The sequence below is a fragment of the Magnolia sinica genome, chromosome 8 (assembly GCF_029962835.1).
Source record: "Magnolia sinica isolate HGM2019 chromosome 8, MsV1, whole genome shotgun sequence".
Taxonomy (NCBI): Eukaryota; Viridiplantae; Streptophyta; class Magnoliopsida; order Magnoliales; family Magnoliaceae; genus Magnolia; species Magnolia sinica.
The window spans coordinates 64,314,890-64,337,937 of record NC_080580.1 but is presented as its reverse complement, the minus strand read 5'-3'; the positions used below and the strand labels follow the sequence as shown (position 1 = coordinate 64,337,937).

Here is a 23,048-nt window from a genome sequence, read left to right as displayed (position 1 = left end):
TTTCTGCCTAAGGTGATACTTGGGTCTTTGTACGGATTTTTTCGAGACATTACAGATTTGATATAATTGAATTTCTAGATTGGGAAATGAATTAATGTTTAAAGTTTTTTAATCTATTGTTGCCTCCAGGTACATTAAATGCTTTCAATTCCCTGAGATGTGATTAGCTAGATTTTCATTAGAGATTAACCCTATCATGATTCCAATCTATGTTAGATGTTTTTTTTATTGATAGCATTGTATTTTCTTCTAATTAGAATGGATTGAAATCCAGTTCTAGTTGAAGACGAATTAAATTCATAATTTATTGATTGGGGATTCCTGAATCCTTAGTCCTTTTTATAATTTTTTAACAACTCTTTTATTCCACTGGTTTAAAAATCTATACCAACCGTTTCTCTTAATTTAAGTTCTTAGTATATTCTCACCAAATTCTCCGTGGATCAACCTCGATCTTACTGAGTTATTACTGTATCGCAACCCTATACTTGGGGTTGTCAACCTTTGGGTTCGATCAAGTTTTGAGCACAATTGCTGGAAAATTTGCGATGATAATAATTATGGTTTTTTATTTTCAGTTTTAACCTAGGGTTTTTCTTTTAGAGTTTAATTTTATAAAGTTTAGTTTTAGTTAGGTATTTTTACATATTTTTTTAACTAACATCGTTTGGTTTTTATTTTTGTAACATCATTAATCCTAGTTCTTCTAAACTATTAATTATGTTTCCTTATCTTGTCCTTATCTTATACGATTTTTTTTCTATGTCTAGTTTTAGAACTTAGTTTCATGTGCTCGTTCATGCCCAAGTGGGTAAGGGATTATACACAACGACTTATAAGTGAATGAGGTCTAATCGACGGGCTTTCCATCCACCATCAAGTTAGAAAATATACGTGTATGCTTGAATCATCTCAAACCATAGCTGTGAACGCTCCAAACATGCCTAAGAAAAAGTCATACTTTGAGGAGAATATGGCTGAAACTGGACAAAATTTCAATGAGATTCCTATGAGGAACACACCATCATCTAGGATGATGCATGATAAGAAAGAGGCACACTACATTCCCTTGGTCAAAACTCTAAGAGATTACCTTCAACCGGTAAGAACAACACACCATCTTGTATGATTTTCTCAGTTAATGTAGGTAACCTGAATTTCAAACTGGGAGTCATACAACTTCTTCCTAAATTTCACGGACTTGACTTAGAAGCATGTATTTACATCTCAAGGAATTCGATGAGATTGTAACGAATTCGGATTACAACAATGTCTCTCAGGACATCATTAGATTTAAGCTCTTTTCACTCTCTCTGAAGGAGAGTTGAGTCATGGCTCCATTTGCTAAGATTGCACTCAATAGGCACATGGGTTGAGATGACCTGAGAGTTCCTTAAAAAGTTCTTCCCAGTTCATAAAGCCAACACCTTAAAGCGCACCATCATGAATTTCTCCAAAAAGGAAGACGAGACATTCTTCCAATGTTAAGAGAGATTCAAGTATCTTTTACTCGCATGCCCACACCATGGTTATAATTAATCAGTTTCTTCTATGATGGACTAAATTTAAATATTCGTCAATTTGTTGAGATAATGTGTAATGGAGAATTCATGACAAAGGACTCAGAGCCGACATGGGATTACCTTGATAGGTTAGTTGAAAACGCACAATCATGAGACACCACTAACAAATTAAGTAATTCTAAGCCCAACGCTAAGGAAAAAAGGGAGAATATATGCCCTCAAGGAGGATGATGTGAATCCAAAGATTCCAGGTCTCACTTGAAAAGTTGAGACTATGGAACTAAGGAAGGTGGAAGTGATCCAACCCACCAATGTGCCTATGGAAAGTGTATGTGGCATATGCAAGAGTGATGCACACCTTACAAAGGATTACCTATAATATTAGCTTTTTAGGATGTGTTGCAAGCTCAAGTGAATGTCATGAATGCTTACCAACGCCCATTTAGTGTACTAAACTCTAACACATACAGTCCTAACTGACATAATCATCCCAACTTCAGTTGGAGAAATGGGCCAACTACTAATATAAGCACACATCCTTAAGGACCCATTCCCCCCCTCCCCCCCCCTAAAACCTCAATGTGCACCATAAGTGCAACCACAAAAGAGAACCCTTGAGGACACGATGCAAGCATTTATACACGGGCAAATGTAATTCAATCAGACCACCATGCAGGCCATAAGTGATCTTAAGAGGTTGGTTTTGAGGATTGAATCCCACTTAACTATTAGGGATAAATGAAGCTTTCTAGCCCAACCTCAGCCTAACCCAAAAGGACAATACAAAGTGAGTAATTCGAATCCTCCTAACTCACATGTGGAAAAGCCAAGTTCATCACTACTCTTAAAAGTGGAAAGAAAATAGATAAGATGATAACGATGAAGGCTGACATGCCTAAGGATTCAGATAAATTTGATAGTAATAATGGATCAAGCTCTACCCCACATGACAAAGATTCGGTGCATGAGCATAAGCCCATGGCTTCATTTCCTCAATGTCTTTTCTTATCTAAACACCCATTATAGAATAAGGACAACTTGGAGATTCTCCAACAAGTAAAAAATCAATATTCCCTTGTTGGATGTGATTATATAAATTCCCTCATATGTCAAGTTTCTTAAGGACCTTTGTGAAAGTGCCCTGGTTTGTCAATTAGCATGAGTGTTGAGTCCACTAGACAGAGAAGCTCCATAGGAAGATCAATTAATCGTCTGCCTCAACCAGATGTGGGCATGAACTCGTCACAGGAAAATCTAAGCCATACATCCCATGTCCCAAAACACTAGGTAATTAAAACCCTTAAAACTGATTAGAATATCATAGGGTTTTTGAGTTAGAAAACTTTTTTCAAAAATCAGAAAAATCTCTAAGTTTTCTACCTCTGTCGATTTATCGATAGACTGATCGATATAATCGAGAAGTGTTGTCGATGTCCTCGATGCTCAATTGATATTATCGAAATGAGGACAAGAGATGTTTAGCAACCGCATATACTTCTGGATGAAATTATCGATGTATCGATAGATGTATCGATATCATCGAACTTTGAAACTCGAGTCTATCGATGTTGGCTCAATAAGATCGACAACAGAGAGTTTGTGTCCCTGTTTTTCTATAGAAAATCATAAAGACCTTCGATATATTGAAGTACTCCTCGATATCCTCGGAATTCAAAAATTGATGATATCAGAAGGCCTTCGATGATATCGATCTTAGACACTGTTTACCAGCGATATTTGTAGGTGGTTTTAATCTTAGATCGAGGGTCACTCAATAGAATCGATATTCAAATATCGATGATATTGAGGCTAAGTCGATGTCATCAAGAATGGACATAAATTGTCCAATAAGCTTAACTAGAAAATCCTTTTGATTTATCGATGCATCGACACGACCGTCGATATCATCGATATTCAAATTCTGATGATATCGAGTCTACCACAATCATATCCTTGACCTGAAATATTTCTAAGGCATGTCTCTCTCATTTTTCAAATGTCGAGGAATCGATCCTCGTGTCGATGAAATCAAAGTTTGAAATCCGATGACAGACGAGTGTATCGATTACCTCGACCAGCTGGCAAAATGTTTCAAAAGTGTATGACATTTGAGTTTGTGTCATCGAGCGGCCAGTTGATGCAATCGAGAGGATACGCTCAATGATATCGACCCTGCTTGATGAAAATGAACTCTGTCATAAATGTGACCATTTTATATCCGTGGGAACCTTTTTGCCTATATATAGAGAACTTATTTTCAGTTCCTAGTAGAGAAAGAAGAGAGTTCTTTTGAGTGTTTAACCTTAGATCATATACCCAAAGCCCTTTCTCTCATGGAAGTTCATCCTCCAATCCACCCTTATCATTGATATTCAATAGAGTGGATTGGGGAATGAACTTTCGCATTCAAGGATCCTCCAGCTACCATCTTAATGGCAAATCATTGAGCTGGGATGCCTTGAATGCATAAATGATTAGAATCGCTCTATCTCCTTTATAGGAAAATATTTGAGAGTAGAAATCCATCACAACCTTGACCTTCGCCATGCATCGGTACATCTTTTATGTTGCGGTACAAGGAAGCAGAAGATTTTTCATCAACAAAGGAGGAGATCTTCGACAATGAGCTTAAAGGGATTCATCTGCTCATCTATAAGTTATCAGAGCCCAGAGGACCCTTGTGATCATTCCTTTGTAAGATTGGGTCTAAGGTATTTCTCACCTATTGCAAGTCCTCTAGGAGGCCTCTGGCGGGAGTGTACGTGGTGGGTGCTTTGTGTTGACCCTTGCTCTATGGAGAGCAAAAACAGTTAGGGCCTTGTAGGAGGTCCTTGGCCAGTGTGCTTAAAAGTGGGTGCGTTGCGTTGACCCTTGCTCATGAGAGCATACATAGTGAGGTTTCTTGTATGGATCCTTGGCCAGTGTGCCTAAAACCGCGTGCTATATGTTGACCCTTGCTCGTGGGAGTATAAATTGACAGCCTAGGTGTAGGTTGTATTAGTTAAAGGTGAACCTGGTTTAAAACCTTGGGTTTGGGGTAAACTATGTGAAACCTCCTTAGTGAAATCTGGTACACTCAAGGGTTGAGTGCGGTTGCCGGGAGTGGAGTAGATAAGTAGTCAAACCATTATAAAAATGATTGTGTTTGAAATTACTATTGTCTTTCATTACTTATGTGATTTCGTTAAGTATTTTCATATTTGATTATTTGAGATCACACCTCACACACACCCACAGTCATATCCATTATAAACTAATTTGCACATTGTTCATTTCTTAAATACTTTGTAATTGGATCCTCTACCAGGGCTTAAAAGCCAGTGGAGTTACTTTTGAGTAATCCTAATGTATGCTTGCTGTTAAGATTAGAGTGATAGGATTTTAAATTGTTACTAAATTTTATAAAAGTCATATTCACCCCCCTCTAGGACATATTGGCATATTTGTACTTCAACTAAAGCGGTCATTACCGCAATTTCAATTGGTATCAAAGCGGGTCTCTCTTAAAGGGCTTCACTGCCTAGACAGTGATCTTGACTGAAGTTGGGAATATGGCCAAAGGTGAGGGCTCATTTTTTGCCATACTAGAAGGCTAGAATGTACTAATTTCTGAGATCTTTGGATCATTATGTTTGGGATATAGTTGAAAAAGGATATGTGCCACCATCTGAACAAATAGTACTTGAAAATGGCACAACTATCACCAAACCAAAATCCAAAGAAAAATGGTCAACATTTGATAAAGAAAGCCAAACTGCTAAGGCTAAAGCTATGAATGCTATCTACTGTGCTGTGTCCCAAGATATTTTCAATTAAATCAATATGTGTGGGACAGTCAAAGAAGTGTGAGATTTGTTAGAAACAACCTATGAAGGAACAAGCACTGTGAAGAGATCCAAACTACAACTACTGACATCACAGTTCAAAAGTCTCAGAATGGATGAGCATGAGACCTTCATGGAGTTTTTCACAAAACTGAATATCATTTGTTACTCCATGGGAGGATTATGTGAGAAATTTCTAGTTCCTAAAATCTGTAGAAAAATACTAAGATCATTATCAGAAAGGTTCAATCCTAAAGTAACAACCATTGAAGAATGTAGAAACATACACGAAATGAAAGTAGAAGAACTAGTAGGTTCCCTACAAACATTTGAACTACACTTCAAGCAAACCTCAAAATCCAAAACTACTGTCCTCAAAACTTCAAAGAAAACAACAAATGAGGACATTGAAAGTTAAAGAGAAGATGAAGATGGGAAGTAACTTTGTTGGCTTAACGATTCAGAAAGTTCTTTCAGAAGAATCATGGCCGTCCATTTAAAGGAAAAAGGATGGACAACAGACAATCTGCAAGTAAATTTGGTAAAAAGACTAAAGAACCACAATGCTATGCATGTCAGAAGTTTGGATACCTATCTACTGAATGCCCAAATAGAAAAACTAAGGGTAAGGTAATGGCTGCCACATGGGATGATACGGAAGATTCAAACTCAGAAACTAGTGACTGAGAGAGCGATGGAGATCAGAAATCTTTAAAAATTCTTATGATCTCCACTGATCCAATTATACCCAGTGAAACTGAGAACGACGAAGAACCACAAGCCATTAAATCATTTCCATCAGATAATGAGGAAACTGAAAAGGAAGAAGAAAAGGAACAAAATAAACTACAAGATGCTTACAATCAACTTTACATCCATAGCATCAACATATTTAGAAGACTTAAAATATCTGAAAACGAAAAGGAATTGCTGCAAAAAGATCTGGATAAAACTTTAGAAATTAATACACATCTAATTAATGATCTACAGCAATATCATTCAGATAATGATAGACTCGAGAGAATCAACACCTTCCTTAAATCCGAGTCTGAAAAACTAAAACAAATAGGTTGAGCAATTAAAAGACAAAAACATACTTCTCCAAAATGAAAATCACACACTCCTGTTCGATTTAGAAGAATCCAGAAAATTTGCTAAGTTAAACTATAAGTTTTCCCAAAGTGGTGAGAAGTTAGAAAAACTCTTAGGTATGGGAAGACCTGGAAGGGACAAGAGCGGCTTAGGATATGAAAAATCTAAAACAAAATCTGGAAAAATAGCACAAAAGACTGAAAAATATGCTACTTCGAGAAGTAACACAAGAACTACTCCAGTTTGTCATTTATGTGGTGATTCGGGTCACTATAAGTTTGAATGCTTGACACCTAGGAGAACACAACAGAATTCTGATCAAATCCATCTTGGTAAATTCAAACCAACCAGAAAAATACAGGATGTCAGGAGTTCACTCAAGAATATGGATAAAGGAAATACTCATCCAACACCACCCAAAATGAATGACAAAATGAAGAAGTTATTGAATCAAGAGGCTGAATCTATCACAGTCAAAAATCCTGTCACCCAAAAGAAAAGAAGAATTGTCTGGTTACTCATTCAAACCATATACCAGGCAATGAAACTAAGTGGTACATGGATAGCGGATGTTCAAGACATGTCACAGGTGACAAATCTCTCCTTACAAATTATTCAGATCTTAAAAATGGGATAGTCACCTATGGAGACGAAAGCACCACTAAGGGAATTGGACAAGGAATTATTAAAGGAATAAATTTTCTTAAAAATGACAATACTTGTTGCATAAAAGGATTAACTCACAATCTTCTAAGTATCTCTCAAATATGTGACAATGAGCATGTGGTTACATTCAACAAAGAAAAATGCGATATCCTAGACCTCTCAGGAAAATCAGTAATGAAGGGTTCTCGCACAAATAACCACTGCTATGTCATCAAAGGTAAAGGAAAGAATGGTTCCTATGCCTAGAAATATTGAGCATAGAAAAACAAGTCCAGATCATGCATCGAGATCTGGATATTTGTTAAAATGATGAAATTTTTGCTAAACTTTTAATGTTATATCTGAGTTCTCTCACCTCGTTTATTGTATATAAACATCTTGATGTTTATAATTTTTTGTTGTACAATACTTATACAAAATTTTTGTTGTGCATACTGTTGATTCAAAGATATACTACATTATACATGTATGTTTTGTCGAAGTACTGCGGAAAAATGAAAATTATTCATCTTCGATATGTTTATCGATAAGTCATGTGTATTTTCGATCAAATTGATCAACAGTCGATATCATCGATGTCTCTTCTAAATTTGGAAAGTCACATGATTGAGACTGTTATCGAAGCCATTGTCGATACAATTGAATGAGGACCATCGATATAATCGAAACTAAGTTCGATGTTATTAAAGGATGTAGCCCGATAAAAGGCGGTCAAGCGAAAAAAATTCATTTTTTTTAAAAGAGACATTTCACTTTTCCTTACTCATCCCCTCAGCCGGAAGTACATCGGTGGGTCCCAGAAGCTCCTCAAAACCGGTATTACCCCTTCCATTCCTTCTTTTCAAGATTCCATCTTTCTTTTGGTTTGGGTATTTTCAAGTTTTCAAGGAGAAACTCTGTCAGCTTTTCCTCAAAATTTCCAAATCTTTGTCTGATTAAAATGGGAAAGGACAAAGGACAGGTGTCTGGTCCAGGAGAGTCTTCTAGAGCCTCTCAACAAAAAACCCTTGCTTCAAAAGTGAGAGCAAGAGCTCCTGAACGGGGGACCCCCACTCGTCAGAGGACACGACAAACTTCACATGGCAGGCCCCAATCCGAAATACCAGCCCCTCCTCCGGCTAGTATAAATCCAGTTCTAGCTAAATATACCGGTAGGAAGCTTATCCATGAAAGAATGGTTGACAGGGAGTGTTTAATACTATATAATCTGGAACCCCTTTTTGCTGCAATTGATTGGCTGCTTGTTCTTGACTTCGGTGGGCCATGTTATCTCGAACGAACATGCAACTTCCTCGCCTTTTGTCATTCACCAGTGTCTGATCCTCCTTCCATCATGGTCTCTATTGATGGTGATGATGTAATGATCACTCTTGCTACGATTGCTAACATCCTAGGGCTTACAATTTCACCCGATGGTCTCCCTGAAATGGACCTTGAAAATATTGAGACTCGGTCCATGGTTACTAAACACCTCTGTCATGGTAGAGACATCCCTTGGTACCAAGGAAATGCATTGAAATCTAGGTTCATGGAACCGCGATTTCGGATCTTGCATGGTATCTTCACTTCAAACAACTACCCTAGAAGTAACAACCGTTCCGATCTCACTGGGTTTATGACCATGACAGTCTACTCCATAGCCACAGGAATCAAGGTCTGCCTCCTTACTCTTATTGTGCACCAGTTAGTCTATGCCATTCATACATCTAGGGATCTTCACCTGCCCTATCCCTGGATTATACATACTGTGTGCAACGCCATCGGTTTTCCATCTACCAGTGATCCGGAACTTCCCCTCCATGTCTTCAATAAGAACAACATTCGAAGGATGGACTTGAAGTTCCATGAGTATCCCGAGGATCCAGAGGAAGGCATTCATGAGGAAGGAGCAGGAGAAGAAGGCGATGCTCCCACTGAAGGGGCTCGAATGGCTGAGGAAGAACCTCCTGTGCCCCATCAAGCACCATCCACATTAGTGCCTGGGCATGTGAAAAGATTTAAGCTCCATCAGGATAGGATTGGAGCAATATAGCGAGATGTCTCCCAGCTCAAGGAATCGGTGAACGAAAGGTTTACTGTCTTGGGACGCCTGGTAAACGGAGTGCAGCAGACCGTGAAACAGCTGGTTGATCTGATCACCTGCCATCGAGACAACACGGCACCATCTTCCTCGGCTCCATAGTGCTGAACGCTGTCACATACACCTCACTCTTATTTCCGCGTACGAACATTAGTATCTTTTTGGATGTTCTACACTCCCATGAGTGTATGTGATAACTCACTCAGTCTGACAATTTATTTATTTTTTTGTTGTCTATGCCCATGGATGGGCTAAATACTGATGGTTGGTTTTGGATGCTCATGAATGGGCTTGGTAATTTTGTTGGGATAACTGTTATACTACTGCCAATCTTGAGCAGTATATATGATTTTGGATATTTTTTTGATATGGCTGGTTATAATTCACACATTTTTACTGCCATGATTATCTTCCCTGTTTTATTTGGTGTGTGATGCATGTGATATTTTGATTTATATATTGTCTACTATGAATACGTGGTTGCTAACATGCAATGTTTGTTTTCATCTACCCATTATATGTATGCTATCAGAATACTGGTTCTCTCAAATACTTCAAACTTCAGTCAAAATCAAATGTTATATTTATCCTTGTTAATGACTGACAAAAAGGGGAAGAACAGTACAAACACCTCAAAAGGAAAATTGTATATCTACTTGAATTGTGATACAGGTGTTAAGGGGAACACATGCACCAAGAAAGGGGGAGAATGCTGTTAGGGGGAGCAGCTATTGCTTGTGTGTCTGGTTTCACTAGACATTGTAAAATTATGTAAAATACATGTACACACAATTTAGGATTTGTTTGTCTAGATGTTGTTATAGGGTGTTTTGGTATTTTGTCACGTAATTAACAAAGGGGGAGATTGAAAGTGCCCTGGTTTGTCAATTAGCCTGAGTGTTGAGTCCGCCAGAAAGAGAAGCTCCATAGGAAGATCAATCAGTCGTCTGCCTCAACCTAATGTGGGTCCGAACTCGTCACAGATAAATCTAAGCGTCACATCCCATGTCCCAAAATACCAGGTAATTAAAACCCTTAAAACTGATTAGAATATCATAGGGTTTTTTAGTTAGAAAACTTTTTTCAAAAATCAGAAAAATCTCTTTCTACCTCTATTGATTTATCGATAGACTAATCGATATAATCGAGAAGTGCTGTCAATGTCCTCGATGCTCAATCAATACTATCGAAATGAAGACAAAAGATGTCCAACAACCGCATATACTTCTGGACGGAATTATCGATGTATCGATAGATGTATCGATATCATCGAACTTTGAAACTCGAGTCTATCGATGTTGACTCGATAAGATCGACAGCAGAGAGTTTGTGTCCCTGTTTTTCTATGAAAAATCATAAAGACCTTCGATATATCGAAGTACTCCTCGATATCCTTGGAATTCAAAAACTGATGATATCAGAAGGCCTTCAATGATATCGATCTTGGATACAGTTTACCAGCAATATTTTCAGGTGGTTTTTATCTTGGATCGAGGGTCACTCGATAGAATCGATATTCAAATATCGATGATATCGAGGCCGAATCGATGGCATTGAGAATAGACAATAAATTCTCCAGCAAGCTTAACTGAACAATTCCTTTGATTTATCGATGCATCGACACGACCGTTGACATCGACATTCAAATTCTGATGATATCGAGTGTACCTCAATCATATCCTTAACCTGAAATATTTCTAAGGCATTTCTCTCTCATTTTTCAAATGTCGAGGAATCGATCCTCGTGTCGATGAAATCGGAGTTCGAAATCTGATGACATCGACGAGTGTTTCGATTCCCTCGACCAGCTGGCAAAATGTTTCAAAAGCGTATGACATTTGAGTTTGTGTCATCGAGTGGCCAGTCGATGCAATCAAGAGTATACGCTTGATGATATCGACCTTGCTCGATGATATCAAACTCTATCATAAATGTGACAGTTTTATATCCGTTGGAACCTTTTTGCCTATATATAGAGAACTTGTTTTTAGTTGCTGGTAGAGAAAGAAGAGAGTGCTTTTGAGTATTTAACCTTAGATCATATACCCAAAGCCCTTTCTCTCATGGAAGTTCATCCTCCAATCCACCCTCATGATATTCAATAGGGTGGATTGGGGAATGAATTTTCACATTTAAGGATCATCCAGCTACCATCTTAATGGCAAATCATTGAGCTGGGATGCCTTGAATGCATAAATGATTGGAATCGCTCTATCTCTTTTATAGAAAAATATTCAAGAGTAGAAATCCATCATAACCTTGACCCAACTTATCGTCATGCATTGGTGCATCTTCTGTGTTGCGGTACAAGGAAGCAGAAGATTCTTCATTAACAAAGGAGGAGATCTTCGACAATAACCTTAAAGGGACTCATCTGCTTATCTGTAAATTATCAGAGTCCAGAAGACCCTTGTGATCATTCCTTTGTAGGATTGGGTGTAAGGTGTTTCTCACCCTTGCAAGTCCTTTAGGAGGCCACCGGCGGGAGTGTACGTGGTGGGTACTTTATGTTGACCCTTGCTCTATGGAGAGCATAAACAGTTAGGGCCTTATAGGAGGTCCTTGGCTAGTGTGCCTCAAAATGGGTGCGTTGTATTGACCCTTGCTCGTGAGAGCTTAAACAGTGAGGTTCCTTGTGTGGATTCTTGGCTAGTGTGCCTAAAATTGGGTGTTATGTGTTGACCCTTGCTCGTGGGATTATAAACTGTCAGTGTAGGTGTAGGTTGTATTAGTTAAAGGTGAACCTGATTTAAAACCTTAGGTTTGGGGTGAACCGTGTGAAGCCTCCTTAGTAAAATCTGGTACACTCAAGGGTTGAGTGCGGTTGCCAGGAGTGGAGTAGACAAGTAGTCGAACCACTATAAAAATGACTGTGTTTGAGATTGCTATTGTCTTTCATTACTTCTGTGATTTCGTTAAGTATTTTCATATTTGAATATTTGAGATCACACCTCACACACACTCACAATCATATCCATCATAAACTAATTTGTACATTGTTAATTTCTTAAATAGTTTGTAATTGGATCATCCACTAGGGCTTAAAAGCTAGTGGAGTTACTTTTGAGTAATCCTAATGTATGCTTGCTGTTAGGATTAGAGTGATAGGATTTTAAATTATTACTAAATTTTATAAAAGTCCTATTCACCCCCCTCTAGGATATATTGGCATATTCCTACTTCAACTAAAGCGATCATTACCGCAATTTCACTTTGTACAGTTAATCACAAATTAAATGTGAAAAAGAAGGCCTATTTGAAAGAACAAGTGAGCGCGATTATCAAGTAAAACGCTCCCTCAAAATACAAAGACCCAAGTAGTCCTTCGATCTCATGTATCATAGGGAAATTCAGGATTGAACAAGCCTTGCTAGACTTGGTGGCAAATGTTAACCTCATACCCTACTTAGTGTACGAATACTTGGGACTTGGTGAATTAAAACCCATCAAGATGACCTTACAACTTGCTGAACGATCTATTCGTATACCGAGAGGAGTATTTGAGGGTGTGTTAGTCCATGTTGATAAGTTTTACTACCCCATAAACTTTATTGTCTTAGACACACAACCGGTTATAAACACTAGAACTCAAATTCTGGTCATCCTAGGAGGCCCATTACCACTTCAACTGCAATCATCAATTGCTGGAATGGACCGATGAAGCTATCCTTTAAGAACATTAAATTGAAGGTGAGTGTGTCCACTCTCTGCAAACAACTTGAGAATGTAGATGAGGTCCACGAGCTAAACATGACTAACACACTCGTGCAGGAGGAGCTCATATTGACTACAATTTCCAACCCCTTAGAAGCCTAAATTGCTCACTTATATGAATTCTGACGATCACATGATATTAGATATAGTGAGCACTTTATTAAATTCTGAGCCGATATTTGAAACTAAGAGGTGAAAATTAAGCTTTGAAAAATTGCCCCTTATAGACTCAAAGCATCTACCATCTAACATCATGTCATTGAAGCTTGACCTAAAACCATTGCTATTTGAGCTAAAATACATTTATTTAGGTCAAGGAGACACATATTTAGTGGTGATTTATTCCCACTTGGATGATAAGCAAGAGAGCAAATTGATTGATACTCTTAAGAACCACGAGAGTGTCATAGGATGGACTATTGCTGATCTCAAAAGAATTGACCCCCTGATTTACACTCACCGAATACAACTAGAGGAGAACGCCAAAACATTATAGCAACCACAACGCCGATTAAATCCTAACATGAGGAATGTGGTTAAGATGGATGTGTTGAAATTATTGGATGTAGATATCATATACCCTATATTCGATAGTTAGTGAGTGAACCCAACTAAAGTGGTGCCCAAGAAGTCCAAAATTATCATCGTAGCGAATGCCAACAATAAACTCATGCCAACTGGAGTTACCACTGTTTGGAGAATGTGTATTGACTACAGGAAGCTGAACAGCATCATGAGGAAAGACTACTTTACTTTACCTTTTGTTAATCAAATTTTGGAAAGATTAGTCAGTCCACTACCAAAAAAGTAGGGCAACGCCGACGGCTAAAAATCGTCGGCATTGACCTTCCGAGCGTGTTTAGTGTTGATCGCCGACGGATTTAAACCGTCGGCGTTTTTGACAGCTAAAACTGTAGGGGTTTCCAATGGCTAAAGGCGACGGCGAAAGCCGTCGGCTAAAAAGCATTCACCGACGGCTAGGCGTTTATCATTAATTAAATTTATTTATTTTTTAAAAAAAAAAAAAGAAAAAAGAAAATTGATTGCCTTATCAATGCACACATCCAAAACTAGCTTAATACCCATTTCTCCATAGCCCAAACCAACCAACCTATTTGATAAGGTAAGTCTATACAAAAGAAAGGAAGAAATCTAAATCAAATCTACCATCAAAATCCCAAATATATCATTTTTATTTTTATAATCTTCTGTCAAAAAATCGTAGCCTTCAACAAACATCATAGCTCAAAGAAATACTGCAAGAACACCATTTTTTCTTTTTGAAACATAAGAACAAGATACATGTCACAATTGTCAAAAAGAAAAGAGTGAAGGGAGCAACAGATACTAAGACTAGAAAAGAAAGATCTACAGACTACAGACCCTGTGGAAGCACCGGTGTCATAATCCTTTGGAGCTGAAATCCTTGTGATCTCCCCGCAGGAACCAAAATGTTCTTCTAAACTGCTGCGGATCTGCAGCCAACATAAAGAAGTGAGAATCTAAACCATGATTAAAAGATGAGGGAGCAGACAGGCAAAATAAGCTGGCTCAAGACCTCAAGGTCTACAACAGCCCATATAGAAAAAGTGTACTTTCAAGCACCACCCATCTATACGCACCATCTCCATTTCATGTCAAACAAACACATTAGAACTTCATACATGGGTGGTTACACTTCTACATATGTTTGTAGGAGGCAGGGTATATACTTGAAGGTGGTGGTTGTATAACCATCTGATGTGATCCCTGAGATGCAAGGACATTGAACCTGCAATTAGCATGTTTGGGACACATCGATCATATTTTCAATCTCCAGATCACACAGCAGGGCCACTGAATCGAAGTACTCATTTGAACTGATTGATGCAATGCAGGTGCTTTTTGATAAGGAAGAAGGTGATAGAAGATGTTTAGTTCCAAATAATCTTCTGTCAAAAAATTGTAGCCTTCGGGAGGGATTTGTCTGTAATGCATCTATGATATGATAGCTAAAATGATGTCAACACAACCTGCATCCATCACATGTCCAATGATAGTTAAAATCTATTGAGCAGACCAGACAATTTGTCTATAATGCATGTATGATATGATAGCTTACCTTCATAAGAGAGCTATGTATCAACTCAATATCTTCACATGATTTGCAACCACATAAATCATAAATAGATGTAAGTAAATTCATGAAACAAGGAATTTGTAGTGCCTAGAAATATTTAAATGCATACCCTCCAGATAGTATTTGACTGAGGCAAAAATCACCAAGTTCTTTACATAGCAAACTCCAATCATGACGGACCATGTCAAGACCGTTACGTTTAATGACCTGCATGCATGTAAAGGCCACAAGTCCATACCCTAGGACAGCAAAGAAGATCCACTTCCAGAATCACAAGAGGTAAAGTATTTGACTCCCCCTCATATGGTTCCCTGTCTTTAAACTGCACTTTGACAGCTGCATATTTCTTTTTCTTGAGAAGCAGCATTCTCTTGTATAATCCATCAAGATCAATATATAAACATGAATACTTCTTGTTGACCTAAACAGGAAACGTGGAAGCTTACAATGCGGTAAAATAGGACCTCAAAATATTGAATCATCATAATCACCGTAGCCTTGTCCCAGATAGCTGGGGTTGGCTACCCCAAAAATATTGAGTGCACATACAAATAGAGAGACTTTACACTGCATTTTTTATAATACAATCCTTCACTTCTGATAATCATAGCATGTCTGCATTGTGCAGGATCAATATCTGGTGCAACTGTCATCTCCAATAAGAATACTGTAACCACAGTGCTACAAAACTTTCAACCATTGTCTTCTTAGCAGCTGATTAGCAACATATATTTTGCTCAAAACTAACTTTTAGTTGAAACATGAGCCTCACCTCTTGAATGACCTTTCCTGCAATTGCTTTGGCTTTGGTGATATCAAGTCCACTATAAATCATAATTGAGTCGGTATCACCATAGATCACTTGCTATATGCAATAACATATGTATCTTTAACCAAATAAATAACATGTTTAATAAAGCTTCTAGAATATTATAGGGTGGAGAGATAGAGAAACTGCAAAAATAGATTTGTGGCCTTGCATAGAACAATTTTCTCTTGATCATAGGCCTCACTAACACCTTCCAGAAACAAATTTGTACAAGTACACATTACACTAATACATTCTTCAAGTTCCTGAAGGAAGGGCGTTCTTCTGTGGAGATTGGTCCTATAATGTGAAATAATCTTCCTAAAGTATTTTTTTAGGCTCCACAACATATATAAGGAGTTCAGTATTGATGGATAAGTTCCACAATTAAAAAGATATAGCAATTTGGTATCCAAACATAAGCATTTCCATTGATGGCCGATTACATGTAGTCCTCAAATTCTCCATTACACATGTCAAAACAAAAACCAAGCAAACTGCATGCAACATGACTAAGTGCTGACATGTAGACAATGATAATGAATTAAGGCGAACCAAAAGAAAAAAAAAACTGGAGCAATAAAAGCAAACAGAAAACATGAAATAATTTCTCAAGTATATACTACACAACTGTAGCTCCAATGTCAGCTCTTTTTCTTTTCTTTTTTTTAATATATAGTGGCCTATATGCTGGTTTCATGTTTTCGTTTAAGTGCAATAGAGGGAATTTTATTAAATAGAGCGATTTTTAATATGAGGGAAGTAAGGAGTTCAACAACTTCACATTCATTTGAACAAAATATATTAGAATGACTAAATAGACTTTAATAAGAGCATCATTAAAAATACACTAAATAACTGCAACAAAACTTCAATTAGCAAATAAGAGATATGCTTATTGCAGCAAATTATCTTAGCAAGAACAAAATTCAGTTACTCGATTCGGTTTGCACTGGATAAACTAGGCTTAGAAACTCAGCCAACTTATTAATTAGATATGGAGAATTACAACTACTCAGAACCAAAGAAAATGACATAAATCAAATGAAATAACTCAAACCATCCCTCCTACAATAGTGTTCCAAGAAACTAAGTTCCTTTCAGGCATTTCATCGAACAACTGGCGGGCATCGATCATCATCCCACATTTTACATGCATCAACAACATCTTCCCACATAGATCACAGGGAAAAGCGATTTCCAGAAAGGGATTCCAACCAACAACCTCAAAAAGAAAAAAAAAAATCATCTTCCCTACTCAAAACCGAACAAGATTCAAGTAACATTTGTAGCTAGAAGCTGTTGAAAGCACAAGATGCGAGAAATCGCGATTTCCAAAGGGGTTTTGAACAGAAAACATCAAAACGAGCGAAAATTTGCCTGCAAACACCAACAAAAGAAGAAATCGCAAGCATTTTTAAGAGAAATCGAGAAATGATATTAGGGCAAAAAGGACCTTGAAGACAATCGTCTTCCTCTCTCGCTTATTTCGGGAAGAGTGAGAGAGTCGAAGAGATATCTCTGTGCCTGTGAACTGAAACGAGAGCGGATTGCTTGTGACCCCGGGCAAAGGGATATCTCTGTAGTCGGGCCAGTTGGAGAGAGGGAGAGAGAGTGTGTGAGAAATCGGACGCCGTTTGGTTATTGACGCTGTTGGTCGGTGCTATGTGGGCCCCACCATGATCTATGTGTTTTATCCACACCGTCCATCCATTTTTATACATTAATTTAGTATCCAACTTCAAAATAAATCATAAAAAAATCTCAGGTGGACCACACCATTGTTAAATAGTAATGATTGAACATTTACCATTAAAAACCTCCTAGGGCCCTCTGTAATGTTTATTTCACACCCAACCTGTAGATTAGGTCAATCAGACCTGAATGTAGGCGCAAGTTAGCTCATACAGATGTGGATGAAGGAAAAAGAAAAAAATAATAAAAAAAAAAAAATCAACTTATCCAAAACTTTTGTAGCCCAAGAAGTTTTTAATGGTGACAGTTCAATCAACATTGTGTGGCCCACTTGAGATTTTGATCTACCTCAGTTTTAGGTTCATTTCATAAAATTATCTGGAAAAATGAATGGACGGCATGGATGAGACACATACATCATGTTAGGGTCCACAGAGCATCGACAAGGGGTAGTAGCCCGTCAGTTTCGGACGCGGATCGGCTACTGACAGGTCGAGTAGCAAGACTGCTAGTGAAGTAAGTTCTGTCGGCCCCACTGGTGTATGTTTTGTACCCACGCCGTGATTATTTTAGAGTAAGATTCAAAGAATGAGTCACATCCAAAGCTCCAGTGGACCCCACCACAGAAAATAGAAAAAAGTGGGAGAGTGACGCCACCGTTAAAAACTTCTAGATGCCACAAAAGTTTTCGATCAATATGATATTTGTGATTTCCCTTCTTTAACATCTTTGTTAACTTTTTAACAGGTTGGATTTTAAGGAAAAAAAAAAAAACATCATAGTGTGCCTTAAGAAAGTTTCAACGGTGGACATCAATCCTCTGCTGTTTTCTGTGGTGGGGTTAAGTAAAACTTTGGATTTGCCTCATTCTTTGACTCATACCTTAAAATGATATCTCCAAATGGATGGACATTGTGAATACAACACATACATTGGAGTGGGGTCTACGTAACTTGGTGACGTCACTTCAGTAGCCAGTCTCGCTACTCAACCTTTCAGTGACTAATCTGTGTCCGTCAGTTGGTGTTAAATCCAACCCGTACATCAATTTTGATAGCTCATTTTATGACATGCAACAAAAAATGATATGTATCCAAGACTTAAGCAGGTCACATGGGTAGAAGTGAGGTTTCAGTGTGAATCGTTAACACATTTTTGAGGCCATAAATTTTTTGCGTCAGGCAACTTTTTGATATTACCACTTCACAACATTGATAATACCCTTATAAATGGTTTGGATGGAATATAAACATCAAGGTGGAGCTCAGAAAGGTTTGAACGGTATGAATTTCTTTTCCCAAATTTCCTCATCCTGTGGCCCACTTGGGTTTTGGATTTACCTAATTTTCTGTTGCATGTGCTAAAATGAGCTCTCAAAATGGATGGACGGGTAGATTTCTCACAAACATCTAGGTGGACCCCACCCAGCATCCTTGCGAAAGCCTTTTGCAGGAAATCCGCGTCCGTCCGTTTCCTCCTCGTTGATGCTCCTGGAGTTCCGAGTTTACAAACGGTTCAAAGGAGATCAAAGTTATATGGCCATATGATGTATTTATCATATCTACATCCTTCATCCATTTGATGAGATCATTTTATATCTTGATAACAAAAATGAGTAATTTCGGATTCAAGCGGACCACACCACAAATACCATTGACTACAATGATTCTCATCATTAAAACATCCGTTGGGCCCACTGTAATGTTTACTTTCCATCCATTTTGTTCATAAGGTCATACAAACCTAGATGAAGTGAAAAATCAAATATCATATTGATCCAAATTTTCTGTGACCCCAAAAGGGTTTTAATGGCAAGCGTTCAATCCTCCACTGCTTTTTACAGTGTGGTCCATTTGATTTTTGGATCTATCTCATTTTTCAGCTCAAGCCTTATGACTAAATCACCAAGTGGATGAACGGTTTGGATATAACTCATGCCTCATGAACCCACACAACTTAGTGACGTCACTACCACACTTTGTGTGATACACTAGCCAATCCACTTCCGAAATGAGGAGCCAGAGATGGACGGTCCAAACTGGCCCTCATGGACCATATCATGATGTATGTTATTTATCCACTCGTCCATCCATTTTTACAGTTTATTTTACGGCATGATCTCAAAAAGTAAGCAAATCAAATCTTCGATTGGGACACACCGCTTATCAATGGTAGATGCTCAATATCATCGTTTCATGTGGTGTGGTCCACTTGCGCCTTCGATCTACCTCCTTTTTTAGATCATGCTCTAACATGAGCTTTCAAAATGGATGGACAGCTTAGATAAAAACAAAAATATCATGGTAGACTTTATACTCCACATTTTTTTGCTAATATACTCAAAATATTGAAATATTGGTTTATTATCCTTATTGAGCTCGCGAAAGGCTTATTATACTTCCCCGATAGATTTTAGCCATTGGGAAAAAATCCTACACAATCATTGGCGTTGGTCATTTTTTTAGTAGTGGCCATTCCTACTGTTTCTTCCTAGACAAGTACTTGAGTTATAATTAGATTGAGATAGCCCCTGAACATAAGGGAAAAACTACTTTTACATGCCCCTTTAGCACATTTGCTTACCGAAGAATGCCATTCGAGATATATAACTCTCTTACGACATTCCAGAGATGCATGCTTGTTATCTTTTTTATACATGGTTAGACATTCTCTGGAAGTGTTCATGGGCGACTTCTCCATTTTTGGAAGTACATTTGATGAGTACCTCGAGTACTTCAATTTTGTTTTGACAAGGTTTAAAGAGTAGAACCTTGTCTTGAATTAGGAAAAGTGTCATTTCATGGGTCAGAAGGGAATTGTCCTTGGCAACGTGATCTCGTCCAATGGAATCGAAGTTGAAAAGGTTAAAATAGATTTGATTGCTAATTTGTCAGTTTCCAAAAGCATATGTGAAATTTGCTCTTTTCTAGGTCCCACAAGTTTTTATAAGAGGTTCATTAAGAACTTTAGCTAAATCTCTAAACCTTTATTTAAACTCCTTCAAAAGGATGTCTCATTTGAATGGATAGACTCATGTCAAGAAGCTTTTACAAAACTAAAGGGTACGTTGACAACCAAACCAATTATGCAACCACTCGATTGGAGCATTCTTTTTAAAATTATGTGTGATGCTAGTAATTATGTTATTGGGGTTGTGTTAGGCCAAAGGAAAGATAAGAAACCATTTCTTATCTATTATGCAAGTACAATGCATTATGGTGCCCAAATAAATTACTCTACCACGGAAAAGTAACTCCTTGCCATAGTCTTTACTCTGGATAAATTCAAGCCTTACTTGATTCAATAAAAAATTATAATTTTCATTGACCATACGGCGCTCAAGTATTTTCTCTCAAAAAAAGATGTTAAGCTTCATCTTTTGAGATGGATCTTCCATCTCCAAGAATTTGACTTAGAGATACGTGAGAAGAAAGAATCAGAGAATATAATAGTAAACTACTTTCTCGATTAGTTCTTTCAGATTCCATTTCAAGTTCGTCATCAAAGACACTTTCCCAAACAAACAATTATTTGTTGCCTCCTAATTACCTTCGTACGCTAACATAACAATTTTCTCGTGATGGGTAAATTGCCAATCAATTGGACATCACAAGATAAGAAAATATTTTGAACTGAGGTATGTAGCTTTTTTTGGGATGATCCTTATTTAAATATTTTCTATACCAAATCATTAGGAAATGTGTTTCGAATAATGAACATTCTAGAGTCATCTCCTTTTGTCACTCACAAGCTTATGGATGTCATTTTTCGGCAAAGAAAACCATCACTAAGATTTTACAATATGGTTTCTATTGGCTGACAATGTTTAAAGATACCTATGAGTGTTGTAAAGCATGTGACCAATGTCAAAAAATGGGAAGAATGTCATGAAGAAATATAATGCCCAAAAATTTGATTCTAATTGTAGAAATCTTTGATTGTCGGGGTATCAATTTCATGGGACCTTCCCCCCATCTTTTAGACATCTCTACATCCTCCTAGCTGTGGGTTATGTTTTCAAATGGGTGGAGGTGATTCCTTTTTGAACTAATGACCATAAAGTAGTTCTACAATTTTTAAAAGAAAAATATCTTGTCGAAATTTGGAGTGCCTAGATCTATAATCAGTGATGGTTCACACTTTTGTAATAAGCCATTTGAGAATTTAATGAGAAAATATGGTATTACATGTAAAGTGGCTACACCTTATCATCCACAGACAAGTGGCCAAGCTAAAGTTCCAATATGAAGAATAAATGGATATTAGAGAAAATTATAAATTCAGAACATAAGTATTGGTCTTTCAGACTAACTGACACATTGTGGGCTTATAAGACTACTTTTATTAACCAAATCTTCCAAATATGGTTTCACCCGTTGACCATTTACTTTGAAAACATTCTCATCCTTTAGATTTTAAATCTCAACTGCTCCATGAGGAAAGACTTTTACTACTCGATAAGGACCATACCATCGCGAACATAATTTTCCAGGAAAGAGGCGCAAGTTGTAATTATACAATAATATTTTCTGCTACGGTTCAAATGTCTTGCGAAGAATTGATTTTTCATGAAAAAATTTTGTCCGTTCTTTATAAATTTTTTGCATTCTCATATGCCTCATTTTGAATTTCTTCTAACTCATTGAGTTGAAGTTTACGGTGCGACCTATCCTTGTTTAAGTCAAAATTAAAGGTTTTGATGGCCCAATAAGTATGATGTTCCAATTCCACAAGTGACAAGCTTTCCCAAAGACAAGCCTATAGGGAGACATTCCAATCAGGGTTTTGAAAGTCATACGATACGCCCAAAGAACATCATTCAAACATTGCGACTAATCCTTATGATCAGGGCGAACCTGTAACATCCTAAATTTTCACAGCCAGAGTTTATACTCGTGCCCGAGGAAATCGGGTGTTAATAATATATAAACTTGGATGATTTAAAAATTGAATATTGTTTTTTTTTTTTCATTTAAATCACATCTAAATACATTCATGAGAATAAAATCAACTGTATTGATTATTTCATCTAAGTAAAAGAATTCAATAAATAATCAAATGCCCTCTCAATGGGAGCTTATTACATTTATCGAGTTTGCAGCGGAAGTATAAAACTAAATATTAAAACTATCTTCGTATTCTTTTAATAGTCTTTTATATAGAGATGGTCCTTTAGGTCTTTAATCTGTACATCACTTGCATCATCTGTACGGTTGGGAGAGGGTCAACGCTCTACTCATAGTGATGGTTATCCTTTAAGATTAACAATAATTCAAGAGATTCATAAAAGTAATATAAGGATTCTGATACTCACGTACTCCACTACTACGAGAGATATCAGTATGCTCAAACAATCTACATGAATGTATGCCTAGCAAAGTGTGTGCGGCTCATCATACATAGTAATCACTGTCACAATGTGGAAGATAATTCATAATATCCGGCTCGACCCACACTCTCACTATATGGATATTCGCTGGCATGTCGAACATTAATGTGGCTTTACGCAAACATCTCAAGGCGACAC

General features: G+C 37.4%; 1 long non-coding RNA gene across 3 annotated transcripts; it reads right to left on the bottom strand.

The window, feature by feature from the left end:
* Positions 1 to 14,207: 14,207 nt before the first annotated feature.
* Positions 14,208 to 17,444, bottom strand: LOC131253372 (uncharacterized). 3 transcript variants are annotated; one of them, XR_009175119.1, is made up of 3 exons: positions 17,283 to 17,444; positions 14,522 to 16,147; positions 14,208 to 14,374 (listed from the first exon to the last, which is right to left on the bottom strand). It is a non-coding gene; the product is annotated as an uncharacterized LOC131253372 (long non-coding RNA). The 3 variants fall into 3 exon arrangements; XR_009175120.1 differs by having other exon boundaries at positions 14,522 to 15,842; XR_009175121.1 differs by lacking the exon at positions 17,283 to 17,444 and having other exon boundaries at positions 14,522 to 14,911; positions 15,001 to 16,380.
* Between the last annotated feature and the right edge of the window lie 5,604 nt (positions 17,445 to 23,048).